This window comes from Zonotrichia albicollis, chromosome 2, assembly GCF_047830755.1.
Source record: "Zonotrichia albicollis isolate bZonAlb1 chromosome 2, bZonAlb1.hap1, whole genome shotgun sequence".
Taxonomy (NCBI): domain Eukaryota; kingdom Metazoa; phylum Chordata; class Aves; order Passeriformes; family Passerellidae; genus Zonotrichia; species Zonotrichia albicollis.
The window spans coordinates 23,656,073-23,677,107 of record NC_133820.1 but is presented as its reverse complement, the minus strand read 5'-3'; the positions used below and the strand labels follow the sequence as shown (position 1 = coordinate 23,677,107).

General features: G+C 35.2%; 1 protein-coding gene across 9 annotated transcripts in view; it reads left to right on the top strand.

Annotated features, from left to right (window-relative positions):
• The window catches only part of IL1RAPL1 (interleukin 1 receptor accessory protein like 1), a 693,884-nt gene that overhangs the window by 188,707 nt on the left and 484,142 nt on the right, over positions 1-21,035 (top strand). The window contains exon 2 of one of the 9 annotated variants that reach the window (XM_074534587.1): positions 9,639-9,696. The exons of the other annotated variants lie outside the window; for them this stretch is intronic. The gene's annotated coding sequence lies outside the window, so the exon portion shown is untranslated. The remainder of the gene's footprint in view (positions 1-9,638; positions 9,697-21,035) is intronic. 9 annotated transcript variants of the gene reach the window in all.

Sequence of the window (21,035 nt, the reverse complement as noted above, 5' to 3'; positions counted from 1 at the left end):
TTGGGAGCACAAGAGGTGGTTTATACTGTGAGGATAAACATTGGGACCGGTTTCCCAGAGAGGCAGTGTGAAGTCTCCATCCCTGGAGATATTTAAAACTCTGAACACAGCCTGGATGCTGCTCTGGGGACAAGATAGTGCTAAAATATCCATGGATTTGCCTCATTGTCTCTGTGAGTCTGTGCCATGAACTTCAGATAAGGCTTGTGTTATGTCTCTGTGAAAGACTGATCAGAACTGAGACAGTATTTTGTCCCTGTTAAAAATGTCTTTGTCTTCTTACCCATGTTGCTTAATTTTCTGTACTTTGGGAAGATTACACCTGTGTGCTCTTTTATTCTTGTCATGTTCTTGTTGCTTGTCAGAGAAAAAAGTGGTCACAAATTTTGAAATGACAAGAGAGCTAATGAAATTATTGTGTTTGGAGACCAAATGTTGCTTCACTGCCAGTTAGTTCATCTCTCTATTGGGGCTTACGTGGTGAAGACAATGGATTTAATTTTTATTTGCCTTTGAGTTGGTATGTGCACCATGTATGTACCATGACTTTTTGAAAAGTAAAGTAAGGTATGCTGTGAATTTTCTTTAATTTCATTATCAAATCAGAAGCTTCAGGCACAGAAAAAAATAGCAGAGGCAGTATTGTAAAATGCAGGTCCACCAATGAGGGGAGAGAATGATGCATCTGGCTCCATCTTATCACAAGGCTAACTTATTACTTTATTATGCTATATTATATTAAAGAATACTATACTATACTAAAGAATACAGAAAAGATACTTCAGAATGCTAAAAAGATAATAATCAAAAGTCGTGACTCTTTCCAGAGTCCTGACACAGCTCGGCCCTGATTGCCCAATGAGTCAAAACAACTCACAGCAGAGTCCAGTCAGGCAATCACCTGTGGGTAACAATCTCCAAACACATTCCAGACAAGCACAACACAGGAGAAGCAAATGAGATAGGAATTGTTTTCCTTTTCTCTGTGCTTCTGTTGCTGCCTTCCAACTTCCCAGGAGAAAACTGTGGGCGAAGGAATTTTTTCAGAGAATGTGAATGCCACAGGCAGAAAAAGCCAATATCTCTGTGCATTCACAGTCATGTGTTGAGTGTGCATTTATACAAGCATTGGGACAGTAACTGAGAGTGCAGGCAAGTATGACACTGTGCATCACTTCTTAATTTTTCAGCAGTTTTCCTGAGAGATTTTCTAAGAATGTTTTGTATTTAAAGAAGGAACAATCAAAAGGTTTTCAGACCAGGTACTAAACAGTTAATGGAATATATTCATTATGTCTTATTTTTAGAAAAAACAAATTCAAGGAAAATTTTGTCCAATTATCTGTCATAAATAATTTGAAAAGAAATCATTCTTGTAACCTACACTACACTCAACTCACTTTGTATTCTTAAAAGGACATGAGAATATTCTAGCTTTAGATTTTTTTGAAAGCAGTGGTGTGAATTTTGCTTTTTTTTCTATTTTCACTTTCTCCTTACTTGTCAAGAACAGTAAAGAGGAAAGCTATTAAATTAACTCATAAATCTTAGAAATACCATTTATACTTGGGCTTCAGGAGTAGTAGGGCATCCATTCTGGCCTTAATATCACATGCTTTTGTAGCTGCCATTAAAATGTCTGCGTTTACTATCAATTACCCCAGAATAATACTTGCAGTATTTCTCAGTAGCTAAAATAGAAAATAGCAGTAGTATTTCAAATAATGTGGTGCTTAAATTGTTAGAAAAATCCACCATAATTGATACTTTCAGGATTCTTGAAAATAATAAAAGGCTGAGGAGCAGTAATCAGAAAAGATCAGATGAAATATACATACAGTGAAAATTCAAGTTATTAGCAGCTTGCTAATTTTCTTGTTTAAAAAAAATCAGTAACAAATTTTTGTTAGAAAAATTATAGGCTATTCGGAGATTTAGTTTTCCTTTCTGCTATGTTGTGTAAGATTTTGAATTATAGGACACTGCCACTTTTGCAAGATTTTTTTCTAATTTGCTAAATGTAAGCATGAATATTTACCTGAAAATTATTCTTTATGAAGTCATTAAAAAACATCTTTAGTAATATTTTACTATAACATAACATTTATTCCAAGGAGATAAAGAGGACACAGGATAGATAAAAAAGGAGCCATGTCTTTTTGACTCAATCAGCATTATTCTTATAATTTATTCACAACCACAATTTCTTTGTGATTTGTTTATGTTTAATTTAAGCTATTATAACTAGAAGTAAAACTTGAATAGAAATGAGGAAATCTATAGTGATACACAACTATTCTGATTACACCCCAAACTCCTTCTCTGAGGAATTGATGCTGTTCATATTAATGTCAAGTATAATATTCTAATCTGATTTCAGTTGAAATAGAATGGAACCTTCATTTCGAAAGATCTGGTTTTCCACTCTGTCTACACCCAGGCAGGAATAACTAGAGGTCAGAGAAAAGAAAAAAAAAAACCTGTTTCTATATAGGCACTTAAACAGTACACTAGGTTTTGTTTCCTTGTTTCTCAAGCTAATAACAACCATCAGTGTTTACTACAGATTTTCCAACATGGTAGAATTGTTTCATGCCCTCCACTTCTATCTCTGCAAAGACAACATGAGCAAACATTTGCTGTATAATGTGTGAGCATTACCCATTAACTAACATCAGTTTCTGTCATTCAGAATAGAAATGCTTGCTCTTCTTGACATATGTTCTTCAAGGAATGAGTTTGTCTTGTCCATGACACTGTACTAAAACACTGGATGTGCTGTAACTGTTCTGCATGACAAATTGGGGGGGTGAATGTTTTGTAAATAATTGTCTTTCTCATTTGGGAATTACCTTCTTTTTGCATGTTTGTAAGAGTTCTGTACTCTCCAACCAGGTTCTTTCAGCTATTCCACATGTGGAGGGATATCTAATTCACTTGTATGAAGGCAGTTGATGTTCCATGGGATTTCTGATCTAGCAGGACAGTACAAAATGTACCATATAACACAATATAAATCTAAGTTACCTTAGAGAAATACAGCAATATCTACAGTCCAGTCACAAGTCTGTAATACTCCCACCACCACCATACTGAGCAATCCCCCCTGTTGTAAGGAAGGCATATGTGTAGGTTAAGTCAACTCAAGCCTCTGGAGCTCTACAAAATTCTTTTGTTAATTTTGTGAGTTTTATACTCTTTGCTGGGCTAATCCACAGCTTCTCTTCCTTAGATATTCAATCTCACCTGTGCTAAATTGGCCAGCTCAGGGAGATGTCCCCATTCTTCCAATGAACTTTTACAATGCCTGTTGATCCACCCAAATGTTGATATCTGCTTACCTGAAACAAAGGCCAGCCTCTGGTCCCCTTGGAGCTGAGTCAGCTTCTGTAGAACAGCTTTGGTCAGCCAAACCCTGCATTTTTCTCTGAGCTTCATAGAATATCTCCTTGTCCATCACCTCTACATCTCCTTCCATTGTAGGGTTTATTGGTCAGTCATAATGCTTTTAGAAAAGGGTCTTGGGTATGAAGATGACAAGGAATTCATGGAACATTTTGCAGTGGACTTAAATATCATTTCAGAAACACATTATTTGGTTTATAAAGTCCAAACCCAGCCATCCTCATTAAATAAAGTTAGATTCCTCCGCCTGTTTCTGTAGTACTCATGTATTTGCCAGATCAACAAGATATTTGATTTTAAGAGCTAAAGTAAAAGGACTTGATGTAACAAAGACTCCTGTGTTTCTTGAAAATGAAGCTATAAGTTTTATTACTTTGTCGTGTAAACTTTCTAAATGTCAGTGTACTTCCTTGGTATTTTCAAGAAAACCCTAATAATCCAGGAAAAGTAGACTAGCTTCTATTTATGTCAGACCTGTGGACATAATTTGTAGATCCAGAGCAGTTCTTACATGGCTGTTGTAATTTAAGTGATGATTTCCCACATGTCTCCTCAGAACAAGCTGCTGCTGAAATGTAACCAGAAAATTTCTTTTTCTTTCTCTGTGCACAAAGACATGCACACCCATGCAAGTACACGTATAAAAATAGATGACCCAAAAATCTTTCTACTCTTATTTTTGCTTCAGCTGGACTTGTGCTTGTTGTATGTACTTCAGCTTGATTTTTGCATATTATTTCATAAGTAAAAAATTATTTTCATTAGTTAAAAAACACTTTTAAGTATTTGTGAATATCTTTTATTCTTTCCACGTGACTTTATAAGAAAAGTGACTTGAAGGAAATGTTCATTTCATAGCTTTAAGTCTTCCCTTTTTGGATAAACAGTAGATATTGTACTGTCCATGAAGATGTGATTTAATTACTTGTGAAAGCAAATGTTCTGTTAATACAATTTTTAACTGCAGAACATCACTGTCTCCATCTGTGTGTGCATGTGTAGGTGAGCTTTTCCCTCCTTAAGGTTTCCTCCTATTCTGAAACAATGCAAATTCTCTTTGTTTGTTTGCCAATAAGTTTGGTGATATCAAGATATATCAGGATGTAGTGACTGCTTCTTAATAATACAATTGGAAGTGGGTTACAACAGATACTCTCAAGACACAAACTGGACGTGGTAAAAACTGCACATGATATTTTCAGAACTTGTCTCTAGTGGTGGAAATGTAGAGAATTTCTGAATTATGAGATGAAATGGCTATCTTATTTCCACTCTGCCATTTTTTCCCTTCCCTTTTTATTCATTTCTCCATCCAATGTGTTTGTTCAAGCTCCAGAGTTGAGCAAAGACAAGAATTAAATAACCAACCTTCACTCCTACTGTCTGCTTTTTCTTCCTAGTATTTGTCTCTGGGTAATTGGAACTTTTAACATATGCATTATATGTTAGATATACCACTTATGACATTAGATAACCAGACAACTCAAGACATAGTCTTTGACAAATGCCTCAATCAAACAATTTGTCTTTGCCAACAAATCACAGATCTAACATAGGGATTTCCCAAGTTGAAGTGTCAGCTGTTTAGAGTTTGTTTGTTGGACCTGTGGCATAGTGATTCTGCTGAAAATAGGAAGAGTTCTGCAGTATTCCTTTATCAATAGATTCTCTGTGATAAATGCAAAAGAAATGATGACCAGAAAAATCTGTCATTCTTGCAGAGACCCTATTAATTTAATTATCAGAGTAATAAAAACATAATTTTTGTGGAGTCACATCTTAAATCTCTTTTTATACCCTTAATATTTTGAATAAAAATTAGTTTTGATGCCTTGTTACCCACTGGAAAGTATTACATCACCTCACACTTGTGAATTATTTATGCTTGCTTGCAGTAGCAGAATTTTTTATGTTGGTTTCTCTAGCTTTGTGACCCTTGAGTAGTCCCAAAAATTGCTTGGGGTTTGAACTCACAACATTTATTCCCCTTGTCAAAGGTGATCTTCAAACCCTGGTCTGTGAATGAGGGCTCTGAGCTGCTGTAGTGTGTTCTTAAGTTTTTTAGTTTGCTCCCCCATTTTCTGTATTGTATCCTCCTGTTTTCTGTAAATGGTTCCTCCCTTTCCCAGTATTTCCCGCCACTGCTACCCTGTCAGCTAAGTTGCTATGGTAACCTCGCTATTCATAGTTGCCGATATGTAACTGCTCCTCCCCTAGTTTCCCTTATAAGTGAAAGTTGTCTCCTCCCTGGGCCCAGTCAATCACCCCCTTCTCCTCCCAGGTTTCAAGAACCTTCTTCTCTCTGGGGGTAATGGTTGGCTGCCGTCCCAGGGCCCCTCCTTTGCTTTATAATAGTTGGTTATTTAGGTATGTCAATTATGTTTAGCACCTCCAAATATGTATTACTATTGGTTAGCTAGGCTTCCCTACCTTTTCCCCCCTTTTTCCCTTAAAACCCTGTCTTGCCCCCTGTTCGGGGCCATTTGCTGGTGGTGCCCATCCCCGTTGGTGCTTCTGTAATAAACCGACAGTTTACCTCCAGCAAGTGGTCGCCTTCTGATTCGTCTCGCAGCGCGCCGCTCCGAGCTATCACCCAGCTCAGCCCGAGGCCAAGACGCCGAGGGAGGCTGGCTTCAGATGCGCTGGGGCGTTGGCCTTTGCCCCTCACCAGCTAGCTGGACCTAGGGCCGCGTACGCCCTCGCGCACTGAGCCTCAGTCTCTCATCCTCAGCATTAGCATGTTTACTCACTGGAGATCACAGACCTGGATCATGAGAGCCACAGCCTTTACAACACTTTAATTTTAATTTTTTTTCCCCTAGAGTTCAGGGAAAATTTCAGCACCTTCTTTTCGTAGGGCTTTCCCCTAATCTTGCCAAAAGGGAGAGCCAAAAAGTCTTAGCTTGAAAGTGAAGTTGTGAAAGAAGCAAGATTAGAGAACTGCATGGAAAAAAGTGTAGAACCTGAAATGTTTCCATGCAGCAATTTCTGTCAACCTAATTGACTGAGAAAAATTTATTAAATTGCTGGAGAGCCTGAGGGCTCATAGGTCAAGTGGACCTCAAGGTACCATTTATGTAAAACAGCAACAGATGGAAGGTATCTCTCTTGGAAAGCTGCCAAAATCACAATGATAGTGATGGGCAGGGGCCTGCTGAGAACAAATACCTTGATAGCTGCCTAGGTTTCAAAAAATTACCATTAACAGTACTCTTTTAAGATTAAAAAAAAAGCCAAAAAACAACTACTTTGATGTGGAAATAGAACCTACAAAATCTCTTCCAAAAAATGTATATTTGAAATTGTAGAAAAACAAATGATAAATCCTTACTGTTGATAGAGGTAGCTATAATTGTATCAAATTAAAGCCATCTAAAACTTTATTATAAACATTTTTTATTACTGCTTTCATGCCCATCATGTTCTTCTACACATAGACCCAATATGCTAGCAATTTTCAGATCATTTTGGAAAAACAAATCCATAAACTTAAACAATTATTATATATTTGAATAATATTTATTCTCTTTTCTACTTCCTTTGTGACCTTGATCTGTCTATGGACAATACAATGTAATATTGATCCTAATTCTGTAGGTTTTTTAAATTAAAAAAAATACATAATATCTCTGTGGCAAAAAGATATAGGATGAAAAATTGGAATAATTAGTTGCCTTAAGCTCAGTAACCCTTACATATCTTGATTAAAAAAAAAAAGAAAACACTAATAGTGGGATTTGCTTTATAAATATGGATTGAAATGGGTGAAGCTAGGCAGTTAGGAAAGAATTTGCACAACAAAGGCACAGCAGTCAAAGGGAAATTCCTGTAAACAGCATCATGAAGTCAGATTTTGGAATATCCTAATTATTTTCTACACTTCATCAGTTCTTTGAAAAATAAACACTTCATCCTCAATAAGGCACCACCTGGGGGATATGACTGACCTTTGTAAAAGTGACAATGTGAAAATGCTGTGGATAGCAGCAGTGACCACAGTGATGACAGTGCTTCTAAGTGTTCTTTGCCCCTTTTATGTGTCAGTAACACTCCAGAAAAGAAGTTCAAATACTTCTACTCCAAGCAAAAGGTTTGGTAGCTAATATTTCTGAAATTTTCTGTATACTGCACATGATTTTTCTTTGTAGTTAGACTAAGTAAGCAGTAAAAGTGCTTTGTGTTATTTGGTTTGGGGATTTTTGTTGGTTTTTTTTTATTTGTTTGTTTTTGATGTTGTTTTATCAAATTCTGATATGCTTATTAAGAGTAAATCCTTTTCTTAGACAAATATCCCCAATTAATAAGAAAATAGTAAGGATAACATAGGGGTTGTCTTCTTAACTTGATTAATAACAAAGAAGAGTAATTACAAGAGACTGAGGGAAGGGTGTAATCAACAATATTTTTTAAAACTCTGTGTTGAATTAGTCTGTTTCCTTGTCTTTTGCCTGTAGACGAAGTCCCCTGAGACAATTTTTGTCCCAGGTATTCTGTATTTTTGCTATCCTCAGCCTAGAATTAGGCCACTAAAACCTATGAAAACTGCTGTTTTTCAGTGAAATCAAATATTGCACCATCTTTTCTACCCTTTGCTTTTGTGCATTAGTTGTACTGAAGGATGCTAAATTACAGATTTGTTACCCTTCTTTTAACTGTACATATTCCATTTTCACACAGTACATCTTCCCCACTTCTGTTTTCCACACCTTTTCATTTAGAGGGAAGACAACTCTTTGCTCTTTGCAATTCAGTCTTTAAATGTTGTGGTTTGTGGTAATTTATTCACTATTCTTGCTTTTGCTGCAAGTCACTCTTGTTTACACTGGGATTTTTTGATCATTGACGTTCAGTCACTGTATAAGGAATTTTTATCTTTGTAGTTAAAATTTTGTTTACTTACTAGCTTGATACTAAACACCTTGAAGTGAATGCAAATTCTGTTAATTTTGTTGAACTTTACATATCCTTTCATGACAAAAATTCAAGTTACATCCAAAGAATATCAAGGGCTTTATTCACCTTGTTTACCTTTTTTGTTAGTACTCCCTTTTCCCTAGGGATTAGAGGTAGGTTGACGTGACAGGTATTATACATTTCTTCATTGTACATTACAAGCTATTTTTTCCCCCTGAACTTGTGTTAATAGGTAAGAGAAAACAGCAAAACCAGCACTCCTAAGGATAAGGAATGCACAGGAGTGTACTAAGGACAATGCTACTAAGGCAAAATCCACCTGACTATTAAAATTCTAAAAAATGAAACTGCCACTCTCACAGTGAAGGGAGATAAAGAATATTTGAGTTTGCAATTCATAGTCACGCTTCACAGGAAAGATTGAAGATATAGGATGTATGTATATTTATGCATATATATAGAGAGAGGGTATTCTAACGTCATAAACTGGAGAGAGGTCCCAGTATCTTTTCTATGAAAAAGCAAAAAGTCATCTGTAAGAAGGCATCCACTTGCATACATATTTAATGTTACCCTGCAGAGACCATGGAAACTTCTCTTCACTGGGCTGTGATTTTATGGGGGAATACTTTAGTGGAACAAAATTCATATCTTGGTGATTTAATCTTGATGAATATGAATACTGAATTAGTCTTCAGTACTTCATTATTACAATACCAAGAAATCTTTTCTAACCATGTTGAATACATGAAACAACAAGACTGCCAATGAAAAGAGGTGATGACATTCTGTTTCTTTCACATTTAACTATTTTACAAGAATCTATTAATTGCTTCTGTCAGTTGTTAAAATAAGTAAGCAAGATGCCCTCTGCATGTCTATCAGGATGACTGGCCTAATCAGGCTCAGCAAATTCAATGAGTATTTTGCTAAGCTTAATTAAAATTCAGCCCTGCATTTGAGTAAGCCGCAGTGGTTTGGCAGACCTTCAAAGGGCTACACTGCAGCACAACAATAAAAGTGATAAAGGCACACAAGAACAATAAATATAATGCAAATGTTCCCATTATTCACAAATCAGGTATGATATTGCTCCTTTAACTAGTTTCTGTTTTCTGTGGTGATAAAATTCAAAGTTTTGCATTTTCAGTTTTCAATCTCTGTGAGTGTTATTCTTAGCCACATACCATTTTATAATTCTAAGTAATTGAAGTGAAATAATTCTAATAATTTAATAAAAATTTGTAAATTATTGCCAATACTGAGAGCATTGCATGGTTTTCTTTGGAAAAAATTTCAACAGGACTTTTGCTTTGCAGTGGCAAAACTTCAGACCCTTGGGGGGTAACACCTCAGCTTGACCAGTTACTCCTTCAGGTATATTCTTCATTTACATTTCTTGACTGTATGACCTCAGGTCTAGATTTCTCCTAGCATTATGTAAATTGCAGTTCTTCAATATTAGACATTTAATGGAGCCTTCCCTGCAGGTACTTCAGTTTTGATTTATAAATTAGATTTGAATACCATCACAGATACTTTTCTTTTGTTACAACATTTTTACCATTCCCCATATATGTTAAATACTTTTGGAATGTTTATTTTTCACGCCTCATGAAAAAATGTTGGTTAGACTATATTATTTTTTCAGAATTCAAGTTTCTATTTAAAGAAAAAAATGTTATACTTCTTTTGAATGGCAAGGGCTCTGCATCACAAATAATTTACAGCCCACTCCTATGTCTTATGTATCATGATGGTTCCCTTACCTTTAGCTTTGTATCCTGGTATAGGCCACTGATATTTTAATATTTTGTTTTCATTCTTAGCAAATGCTACATGAACAGTCAATCTTGGCTGAAGATTTTTTTTCCTTGAAAAAGTCCTTACTTGGAAGAGTTATGTCATTCCCTATCTTCTGCGATAAAGTAAACTAACAATTATGCTAGCAGATTTTATAACAGCAAACAAACCCATTTTTCAACAACTAGAGAAGCAAAAGGGGAGCAATCAGCAAAAACTGAAGCAAATAGCCATTACTATTGAGCACTGTAACTAAAATCAGATTTTGGTCATAGGAAATACATATTAGGATTATTTAGAATGAAAAATGGTAATTCAGAGATAAACACTGATAGAAATATCACAGAGTGAAGTGACATTCCTAGCTAATGGCATTTTGTGTACTTCGATGTTTAGTATTTGCTAAAATTCATTATCTCTGTAGTGCCTTTTACAATCAGAATCATAATTGTTTTTCAAGATAAGTAAAAAAAACACTTAAATGCATATAAAATATAAGAAAACATTCCTAGGAATAAAAAAATTTCTGTGTTTGATATTGAAAGTATTCTTCTTTAAAATAATTCAGCATACTGCTAATGATACTACTTTCACAACTGAACATAGAATAGAGTCCTTATTCATGTGAACTCCATAAACCCTGACAAAGCAGTACAAGTATGAAGCTTCTTCCCATCTCCATGGGAGCAGATGATCTCTCTGCCATTTTTTCATTTCCCTTTCCTGCGAATCTAATCTGGACTTTGTTAAATGAAAACCTTTGCTTTCCTTTAACAGATGTGCAGAGAGCAGATTCTTTACTAGGTAGCTCAGTCACTGGCCATTTGTCCTGTCTCCATTCAGCATTTCTGTTGTACAGTGATAGAAATGTTCCCAGAACATTTAGGATACTTACAGGTAATGGCAAGAGGAATAAAAGAAAATTGAAGAGCTTATGTGTTTTTAAATTTTTTTAAATTCACTTTATTATTTTGTTTTTAAATATATGAAAATATCTTGTTAAATGAGGAAGATTACTAAGCATCCAAGGTGCTGAAAGATTGTGAGTACTGCCTACAAACTATGACTAAATGTCTAATTCATATTAAAAGCCATTCTTTACAATTCAGTATTTTTCCACACATCGTGACTAAGGATACAAAGTTATGTAAATCTTTATAAATGAGGATTCTTTCTAACTGTTTTCCCCAAATTTCCTTCTAATAGCATGTACAATTAATCACTGTCAGTAAAAGGATCACTTAGAGGCAATTTTTTTCATAGAAGTAAAGACTCAGAAAGAATCAGATTATTTTCTAAATACTTACCTCAGTTCTCTTTGTGCTTTGAGAGATAAAGTGTGACTAACACAATGAATGCTAAAAACTGACATTTACATAATAAATTAGAATATTATTACAGATTCATTGAAATCTTTTTAAATGTTTATTTCAGAAAAGTTTGATATGGAATTAACAGAGGTCTAAAATAACTTGTAATTTCCTGTTTTTCTGAGCATTAAAACAATATTTGGTTGGATTCTCTGCTTGGTCCTCAACAAAATGACTTTCAATAAACTAACATTGAATATGCTATGAGAAATTTTTAAAACAATAGAGTTCAAAGAAGTTGGAAGATTGTTCGAGCAGCTTGGTAGACAGTTGGTTTCCTCATGTAAGAGTATGGAATGTGAAATTCCAGAGCAAAGATTCTTTGTTCATACAAATATCTGTCTTTCTAAGTGTGAAATTCTTGAGGCTACCTCAAAGTAGAATTTTGTTAAGTAATTTTAACATCAAGACCCTGCCTTTTGCAAGCCAAAAATGAGATATTAGTGGAATTGAGGAGCTAAGATCTTACCTTTATTACAGATGTTGTATAACAGTCAGGTGTGTACCTGTATATAATATTAAAACTGAGAGAGAGTTGCCTTTAATCAGACTTTCCTTGCACAAGTCTGTAGCAGCATCTAAAGAGCAATGTCCCTGAAAACTTTCTGGATGATCTTTCTGTATTGATCCTCTCCTTTCTCGAAGCAAGAAAAGATTTCCAGGTGCTGGCAGCATTCATCAAAACCTCTGTACAAACCATAGAAATTACTCTTTTGTTTCCCATTTCAGTGCTCACAATTGCTTTCTCCTCTTCCCTTCAGTGCTTGCCACAGTTTTCACCTTGTAAAAGTTTGGGGGCTTTTTTACCAATCAGATGTTCAGGGTTTCCACAGTAATTATATAATGCAATATATCCCAAAGCACTTTACCAGTTTGTGCAACTCTTTTATTGTCTTTGTCTGCTTTCATAGGAACATTAGTAGTGATTCTCTCCAAATCTTTGGGGCGCAGTTTTGTCTGGGATTACCACATACAACATTTTGCAAATTAGGAAGGAAAAACAGCATAGAATTTATAGCTGAATTTTGTATTATTCATGGGTGTCATTTTTAACTTTAATTAATCTGAAGAGACCTTATTAGAAAAACTAAATTGGAAACTAAATAAGAAATGGAACAGAATTGAAGATTTGTTTGATACCATGTCAAGTCTCTAGTCTGACTCAGTGGGCTGCTGTGCAAGTGTCTGTGCCAGTGAATAAGTGAAATTTTACCTTTGGATCAGAGTTGTAGAGGCAGATGAACTTCAAACTATAGGGCAGCCACCATCAGTGTCTGCAAGCAAAGTGTCACTCGCAGCTGAAATTAGTATAAATCAAGCATAAAATTTATAATTGCAGGCATTAAAACACTTGGCATTATTAAAATTCACAAAAGCTAACGGCTAAACATTCCAGCCCCCAGAGCAGTGCTGGGAGATGATCAACAGAAAACTGTTAGTGTAGTAGTTTAATAATATTAGTTGAAGCTTTAAGGAAAAGGTGACAGCTGATGCACAGAAGTGGAAATTTGCTCCTAATTGTTCCACTAGCATTTACTGTTGAAACTGCAGTTTTTACTTTGTATTTTGTCTTGTTTCTGAAATTGCAAGATTAGTAACAAACTAAACTCAGAGCTAGACCAAAAAAAAGGAAAAAAGAGAAGCTGTTCCCAGAGCCCTCACATATGATATAGGAAAAGCAGAAAGAGAGGTGCAAAGTTAAAAGTTCTGGCAGTCAGGACCACGTATATCTATTGTTTGTAGGACACTACTGCTACTACTATGCTCATTTATGTATTTTAAAAATAAAATATGTGGTCATTTTTTGTAGTTGGTATGCAGTTTGTTGGCTTGGGTTTGGGTTTTGTTTGTTTGGGTTATGTTTTTTGGGGGGTTTTGGGGGGGTTTGTTTGTTTTTTTGTTTGCTTGTTTTGTTTGGTTTTTGTTGTTGTTTTTATTGTTGTTTTTTAAGATACGCATTTACATATGGTTAAAGCAGAAAAGTATTCATGGAACCTAAAAGCTCAGCAATGGAAAAATATCAGGTAAAATCATGAGTAAAGCAGTAAATAAGTGCTTCAAACACTTTGAGTATTTCAAGTTCTACAGCTTAGTAGACTTTAGTAAACTTAAGTTTACTTCTACAGCAAGGCTTGAGAGTACCTTTATGGACATTAGTAAAATCTACATCCCCTCCTAGAATTCAGCTTTATGTGCAGTACTTCATAACTGCAACAAAGGTAAAATAACAGTAAAAATAAGCATGACCCCTGTGTTGGTTTGCATTCAGCCCCAGTGCTCTGCCACATTCACCTCTGTGAATCAGCTTACCAGGATTTAGTGGCAATTTAAAACTGTACAGGCTGCCTGAGCTACTCAGACATATTTGTTCATCATACACAAACATCTCATGGTGTGCCTGGGTGCCATTCATGTGAACACCATGTTCATATCTATCTCATGCATGTTTAATAAGTATGTGCCTCATATTGCATGTCCATTTAACTGTGCTCATGAGGATTTAATCTGCCTTCAGACACATGATACTTGCCTATGTCTTACTTCTTATTAGAAAGTATTTGTCTGCAAGGTGGACTTTGACTAAAGTGTATTTCACTATTTAAGTGTTCAGCAGCTGTAAGCCTAAAAATCAGTGTCATTTTAGGAAACATGATCTTATTTTACCCCGATATTTACAGATTTAATCATTTAATAATGCTGAAATTTATATTGATAATTTTCATTCCAGTTCAGATTATTTTAATATTTAAAATTTGAGAGGATTGAGCAGGTAAAGATTTTATTTTGCTTTCTCACTCTTCATCTGGTAGTGTGGGAAGAAGCATAACAGCATTGTGATTGAATTACTTTCCACTGACAAAAATAGATCTTTTTATTTTTTTTTTTTTTTAATTAAAACTTTGGCAGTGACCTATGTATAGCTCATTTCACTTTATGTTTTTTTGTTCTGTTATTTTGGGCATTACAAATTTCAGAGCACAAAAGGGATGAGAAATGTTTTGCACTTAGTTTAGCATGGCTTTAAGCTTCACAACTTTTCTGAAACACATGGGTATATGCAGAAACTTATTTTTTGATCTTTGAACCCAAGAATATGTCAAACTCACTGTATTAATTTACTTGTTGTTGTGCCTTCTATTTAATTATATCATCTCATGTCTATACACTTGAAAAAATGGTTGGACTGTTAGGTTCTAGTCCTATAAATTTATCTTGGTGCAATTATTTAGGCAAATATTGTGTTCCTAGGCGTTTCTGGGTGGCGTGGAGTCTGTGGTCTGGTGGGATAAGCAGCTAGAGAGTCATAGAAAAATTACTTTGTCTTCTTACTTTGTTGATCGTGACATTTGTGATAAATTACTGTTTTGAAAAATGTGGCAAGTTGAAGTGGATTTTGATACATGAGATTAAAATGATGCTAAAAGTGATATCTGAAAACAGTATTTGAACATTTATTTTCCAGTAGTTTCAAAACCTGATAAGATGACATGTGTTCCTATGCTACTATGTTTCTGAAGCTATTGTTTTCTCTTACAGAAGTAAATAAAAAAAAATTCTTTCTGAGTTATAGGCATGAAGAAAACTGTGCAAGTATTGTTTTCCTGCCCCACCCAGTAAAAAAACTGATGTGGTTATAAGATTATATGATAAGATCCATCAATGGATTTATTTTTTCAGAGGTATTATTATTACTGTAAAGTGCAAATCCTGACTATCTCCTCAAGTGTAATAGCAACACATGTCCTTATCAGTAAAGGATAAATGTACACATAAATGTACAAGGCACTCTGTAAGTGGAGCTCACTGTTTTAGATGAGTAAGAAACTCTTTCACATAAATGTGATGAACCAATCCTCCCAGTCAGTGCTGATCTAATCCTATTTCCCAACCTATTCTTCTTGGTTGGGAAATACAAAACTCTGTCTTGTGGATGTGAGAAAAGGACAGAAAATGACTGTTAGTGATTTGCACAAGACTACATAGTAAATGAGACAAGGCTAGAGCTTCTGGATCTCTTATTATGAAATCATAATAAATTTTATTAAGTTATTGATATTTTAAGTATAATTCTGTTTATATATTTATAAAATAGCTTCTTAAATTTTAAGTTACATGAGTCTTTTAGTTGCAGCCTTCTGATGTTACTAGCTTGTGTGCAATTAAAAAATGCCAGGCATATAAACATATGCTTGACTATATCAAATTAATAACTGTCAAGAAGAAATTAGCAGAAATTAATTTAATATTATATCTTTGCTGTAGACTTAAAAATTCACATAAGAACACATTGATTTATATGTTGAACTTCAGATTTTGCTGAGGAAAGTTTTAGGGAAAGGTCTTTCATCCCCTTTTGCCTTCAAATCTTCACTTAGTATTCTGTTCATACTCAATTTTAATTGCCACGTTATAGTTTGCAAAGATGGTGTGCAGCTGTAAAATGCTGCACTTTATTGCAGCAAGAGGAATATTTATCTGAACAGATACATTACTGTTACTGTAAAGAATGGCCCTATTTTACTTTATCAGCAGCTGAGGGGAAGGTTAATGGCTGTGATGTATCTTTTACGTTGTCTGTGAAACATGGAGTGCTCTACGCTGTTAAGATTTACAGTGTGGAAGACAAAGCCTGTGCTATTCCAAGCACTCTCTTAACAGCACACTGTAAACTTGGGAATTAACTTCAAAACCCCTAAATATCTTAAAAAAAACATTAAGACTGGAAAAGAAAATAATTTCTTCACATAAATTCATACTTTTAAGCCTAAGTGCATGGAAAGACCTTATAAATTTTCCAGATGTCCTAAGCAAGCAAAGAATGCAAATGACCAGGATGTTTTCAGTATTCATTGTATTTCCATCTGTAGTGCAGCAGGATACAGGAACAAAATCATACAAAAATTGTTTAATTTTTACTGGAGAAAGAGTCAGTACCTTCAGAGAGTACACGATCATCCTTTAGCCTGTTATTGGGAGGTCCAGTCTATTCAGCAAGAACATTCAGCTTAGGTCTGCATGGATGCAGTGATAAATATCAGGGATAAGGAAGATACTCAGCTCTTGGGGTTTCCATCTTTTTTTTTCATGTAGCTGAATAACAACAGAATGGTGACACACCATCCCACTGGGATGAGGTGTCCCTGTGCCTGCTGTCTGGGCTGCAGTAATGCCATTCTAATGCCATTCAGTGCAGGAATAATCAGGACTATGTCCATTGAAGATTATGTATTCTGTACTTGTGAAAGCTAGTGATAGCACATACAGAGTCTGACCATTTGAATAAAATTCAGAGCTCTCTTTTAAAGAACTGTGTCAGACATAGCGCAGGAATGGCTGAGCAGGTTTTAGTTAAGCATGGTTTAGTTGAGGTGTTAGGGTATGGGTTGGACTCAATGGTCTTTAAGGTCTCTTCCAACCTTGTGATTCTGTGAATTCTGTGAATTCTGTGAATGTTGGAGTAGCATTATAAACCACCAAAAAGCCAACTGAGAACAGTCCCAAATGAGTGTGTTTATTAGAAATATCCAGTAAAACATAAATGCGACATTTGTTTTATCATTCTTTTTTCTAGAGTCTAGATAACTCCTTTGTATGGCTTGAGCTCTCATTTATGAGTATGAGTTCTGAGAGGGCTTTTATCCCACACCTGTGCAAAAAGGTTCTGCACTTCCTCTGTGCAGCTCTCCTGTACTGGAGAAGAAGGGAGGTTTCATTAGGTGTGGAAAAGAACATGAAAGACAGTAATTTTTCCAGTAGACAATTCAAGTGTTTGGAATTGACAGTTTTACCTCTTTCTTCCATAGCCAGCAATGTATGTGTACAAATTTAGTAATTTGGGCCAGGAATCAGATCCCACACCTCCATCCTTCCAGATAAAGGAATATACCACTGAAAACGAATGTCAAGTTCCTGTTTCTCTTCTGTTTGTAAACCTGATACTGGAGTTCCCTTCAGCAAGCTGACTCACCTTTAATTTCAAGCAGATGAGTAATTCTGACTTCCTCTATAGGACAATCATAATTAGTCTTTACAAACATTTCCTACAGCTTTGATTAAAATGCAATTCTGTTGGATGCTGCAAACTGTAATAGTACCCAACTGTGTTCTCTTAGGAATAAAAATTTATGTTCCTGGGTCATGTTCTATTTTCTTCCTGATCTGGGATCATAGTATTTCTGAAAAAGTTCAGATATAGAAGGAGCATGAGAACAAGAAGCCACTTTGAAGTTCCTCTGGTAATAGTAATGATATTAATTACTAAGTACAAAGTTTCAGAAGATAAATTAAATATCTCAGAATCATACCTGTTAAGGTGTGACTTTGGAAAGACACCTGAGACTATTCTCATGTAGCAATCAGATCATGGCTTTTTTTTTGCCATATAATTAGTTACCATAAAATGCTACCATAAAACCAGAATTTGTTACCTGCAGGGGAGAGTATGTCCATGGCCTTTCAGCTGTGTTAGCAGGCAGTTCTTGTGCATTGTCGAGAGAGCTGGAACCACCATAACATCTCAGTAAATAATTTGATACATTTTCAGGTTTTGAAATGTAAAAGTTTGTTCTGAGAAGTGGAAGGAAGGATATCAACAGGGTCATATTGATATTGCTTATTAGAGTTTGTGCATTGAACTCTCTGACTTTCTGTTTCATAGCTAAGACAATAATGTTCAACAGATTCACATCATTAAGTTTTCTCTATTTTATTTATACATCCTTAATTTACACTGAAAGACTTAAACTTAGGACAGCCTATCAGGATAGGCTTATCCTGATAAAATCTTCCAATGATGATTAATTTATTTCCTGAAATATACCAGGTTTTTATTTTCTTTTAAGCCAATTTGATCTTGTTAGGTTTCCAAGATTCTTTTAATATATTGTACTTTTTAAAATGTAATCCATTATTATAGCTTCAGAGCTTCAGTTTGAGTATTTTTGTGATGGTGTATAGTTCCATGGAAGAAATAAGTGTTTGCCTAGTAAAAGAAAAAATATTTTATTTTTGTTTAGTACTACATCAACCAGAGAAAATTAATTGTAGTTCTATGTATTAAAATTATCTTTACACAAAATGATAAAGGGAAAGATAACTTTCTCCCTTTAGTGAAGCTTTCTCAGTCCACAGGGAAGATATCATTAATTGCCTGCTTCTCTTTTTTCTCATTTGATTATTTCAGATAACCTTCACAGACTTTCCAAACTTTTCAAATGAGAACATCCTTCTTTTCTTCAGAGTAAAGTGTTAAGAACATTAACAACCTTCCATCTGCAATATTTCATAGTCTGTCAGACTTAACAGAGACCTAAAAAAAAAAAAAGATAGATAAATGTTTTGGGATAATTCTGTAATACTTTCCATTTGACATTAAATATCTTTGTGAGAAAGAGCTGTAATAGCCAATGTTGCTATAAATGTATACATGTGCTAAAAGTGAGGGTGTAAAATATAAGGCTTCTTCTTTAATCAAGTAAACTGACACAGGTTTGTTTATTAAATATATAATTTTTTGTTTCTCAGACACAGTGCTGAAAGGAGGAGGTCAGTGTGGGAAGCAGCTGGGAAATTTGGTTGTAGGTGCAAGTCTGAGATCTTAACTTATCTGCTCTTCAGCTTTAGGAAAACTTCATACTTCTTGTGTCTCACTTTTGATAACCAAGGGGATTAAAAAAAAAACCAAACAAAAAACGTGTGCTGTGCAACTAATACTGTGTTCTTAGAAAAAAACAGAATACTTTGGATTCAAAGGGGCCTTTAAAAGGCATCTAGTCCAACCTCCCTGCAATGATCAGGGACATCTTCAACTGGATCTGGTTGCTCAGAGCTGCTCCAGCCTGGAATGTGTCCAGAGATGGGGCACCTACCATCTGCCTCTCTGGGTTATCTGAACAATCTGTTCCATTGTTGCACACACTTCATTGTAAAAGGTTTAATCCTCATATCTAGTCTTTATCTGCCCTCTTTTAGTTTAAAGCCATTACCCCTTTTAAAAGAGGTCCAGCCAAATTCTACATTTCCAATTTGACTTCATTCTTTTTCGTATTTTGTGGTAGCTAGAAAATGTCCTTTCTTTTTAGCAGAAGGAAATGCATTATTTTAACTTTCTTTTGTTCATCTTTGTTGCTTCTGGTGACATAAAGGCTTCCTCGTCCCCAAGATCAGCTCAGCTGCTCTGAGCATGGTGCTAAATAATTCTGGATTTGTGGGTTTAGTCCCTGCACAGGCCATTCACTTAAGAGCTGGACTTGATGATCCTTGGGGTCCCTTCCAACTCAGAATATTCTGTGGCATTTTGTGATGCATTTAATGCCTCTCTTTCAGGGACCATGTTGTCATGATACTTGCTTGAGAGCAAACTTCCTAGAAACTGTTTGAAGGTTTCGTATTATTTCTTTGTTTTATTGCTAATTTCAGTCTCAGTTTGTTGGACTACTCTCTGATTTTGCTAGGTCTAGTATCCATATTGCTCAGACTGATGGCAGGTTTCCCAATCCTTCTTTGTAGAAACTATATCGCAACATATTCCAAGGAGCACAGTGTCTATGCATTTCTCTCCTTCTTGCAGCCAAACTCAGAACGTGCCTTTCCAAGATGAGTGATGATACAAGTAAATCATTTGTGACCCCTGCAGCAATGCCAAAGCTGAAAAAAAAAATCCTGTTGAAGGCCATGAACAGCCATAACATCCTGGATTCATAAATCATCTGGTTCAGGTTTTAGCTGCTAGTTTTTGTTTTTTTTTTTACTCCAGCCCTTAAGGAAAGAAGCTGCCACAAAGCAGAACTGTATAAGGCTTAGGTGTTTCACTTGGTAAGGCTATCTGCAAGCCTCCAGGTGAGAAAACTAGATGATGTAAGTGAAAAGACACAATTGTGTTCTGCTAGCATCATGAAAATACCAACTTTTTCAAAAAACAAACAAACAAACCAAAAAAACCCCCTAAACAACAACAAAACCAACCAGAGATTTCAGTTTAAATTACAACTTCTAAAAGACAATACAGAATAGAATTTAAATAATGAAAGCTTCTACTAGAATAGCTACAGATTTAAATAGTACACTTAATTTCTGGAAGCTACATAATTCCCTCCAAGCTAAAGTTATCATAAGCAAGTAGATCTGGAATTAAAATATTAATAATGAGACCACTTTAGGCAACCCAGAACTGCTCACTCTTCAGAAATTTGGTTCCCAGCACTGAATTTTGCAATCAAATTAAAAGAATTATCCTGCCATTTAGGTTAGATGCAAGCTTTGTCTCACACTACAGTAGTATCAAAATTTAGGAGCAACAAGATGTTCCTTTCCAACCCTGAGGGTTTTTCCACATCTTGTTGTCCTTCTAAAGGCCTCATTATATTCAGGTTCTATTTCCATTTTTTCTTTTATAAAACCACTCTCAGTGTAATGCTATCAGTGAGAAGAAATATATACTATAAACCTGGGATAAATAATGAGAATTTACATTCCTAGGTCAGGGTAATTTTTTTTTTTTTGCTTTTTTCTGTTTTTTTTTTTTTCTTGAGTACACAAATTCTG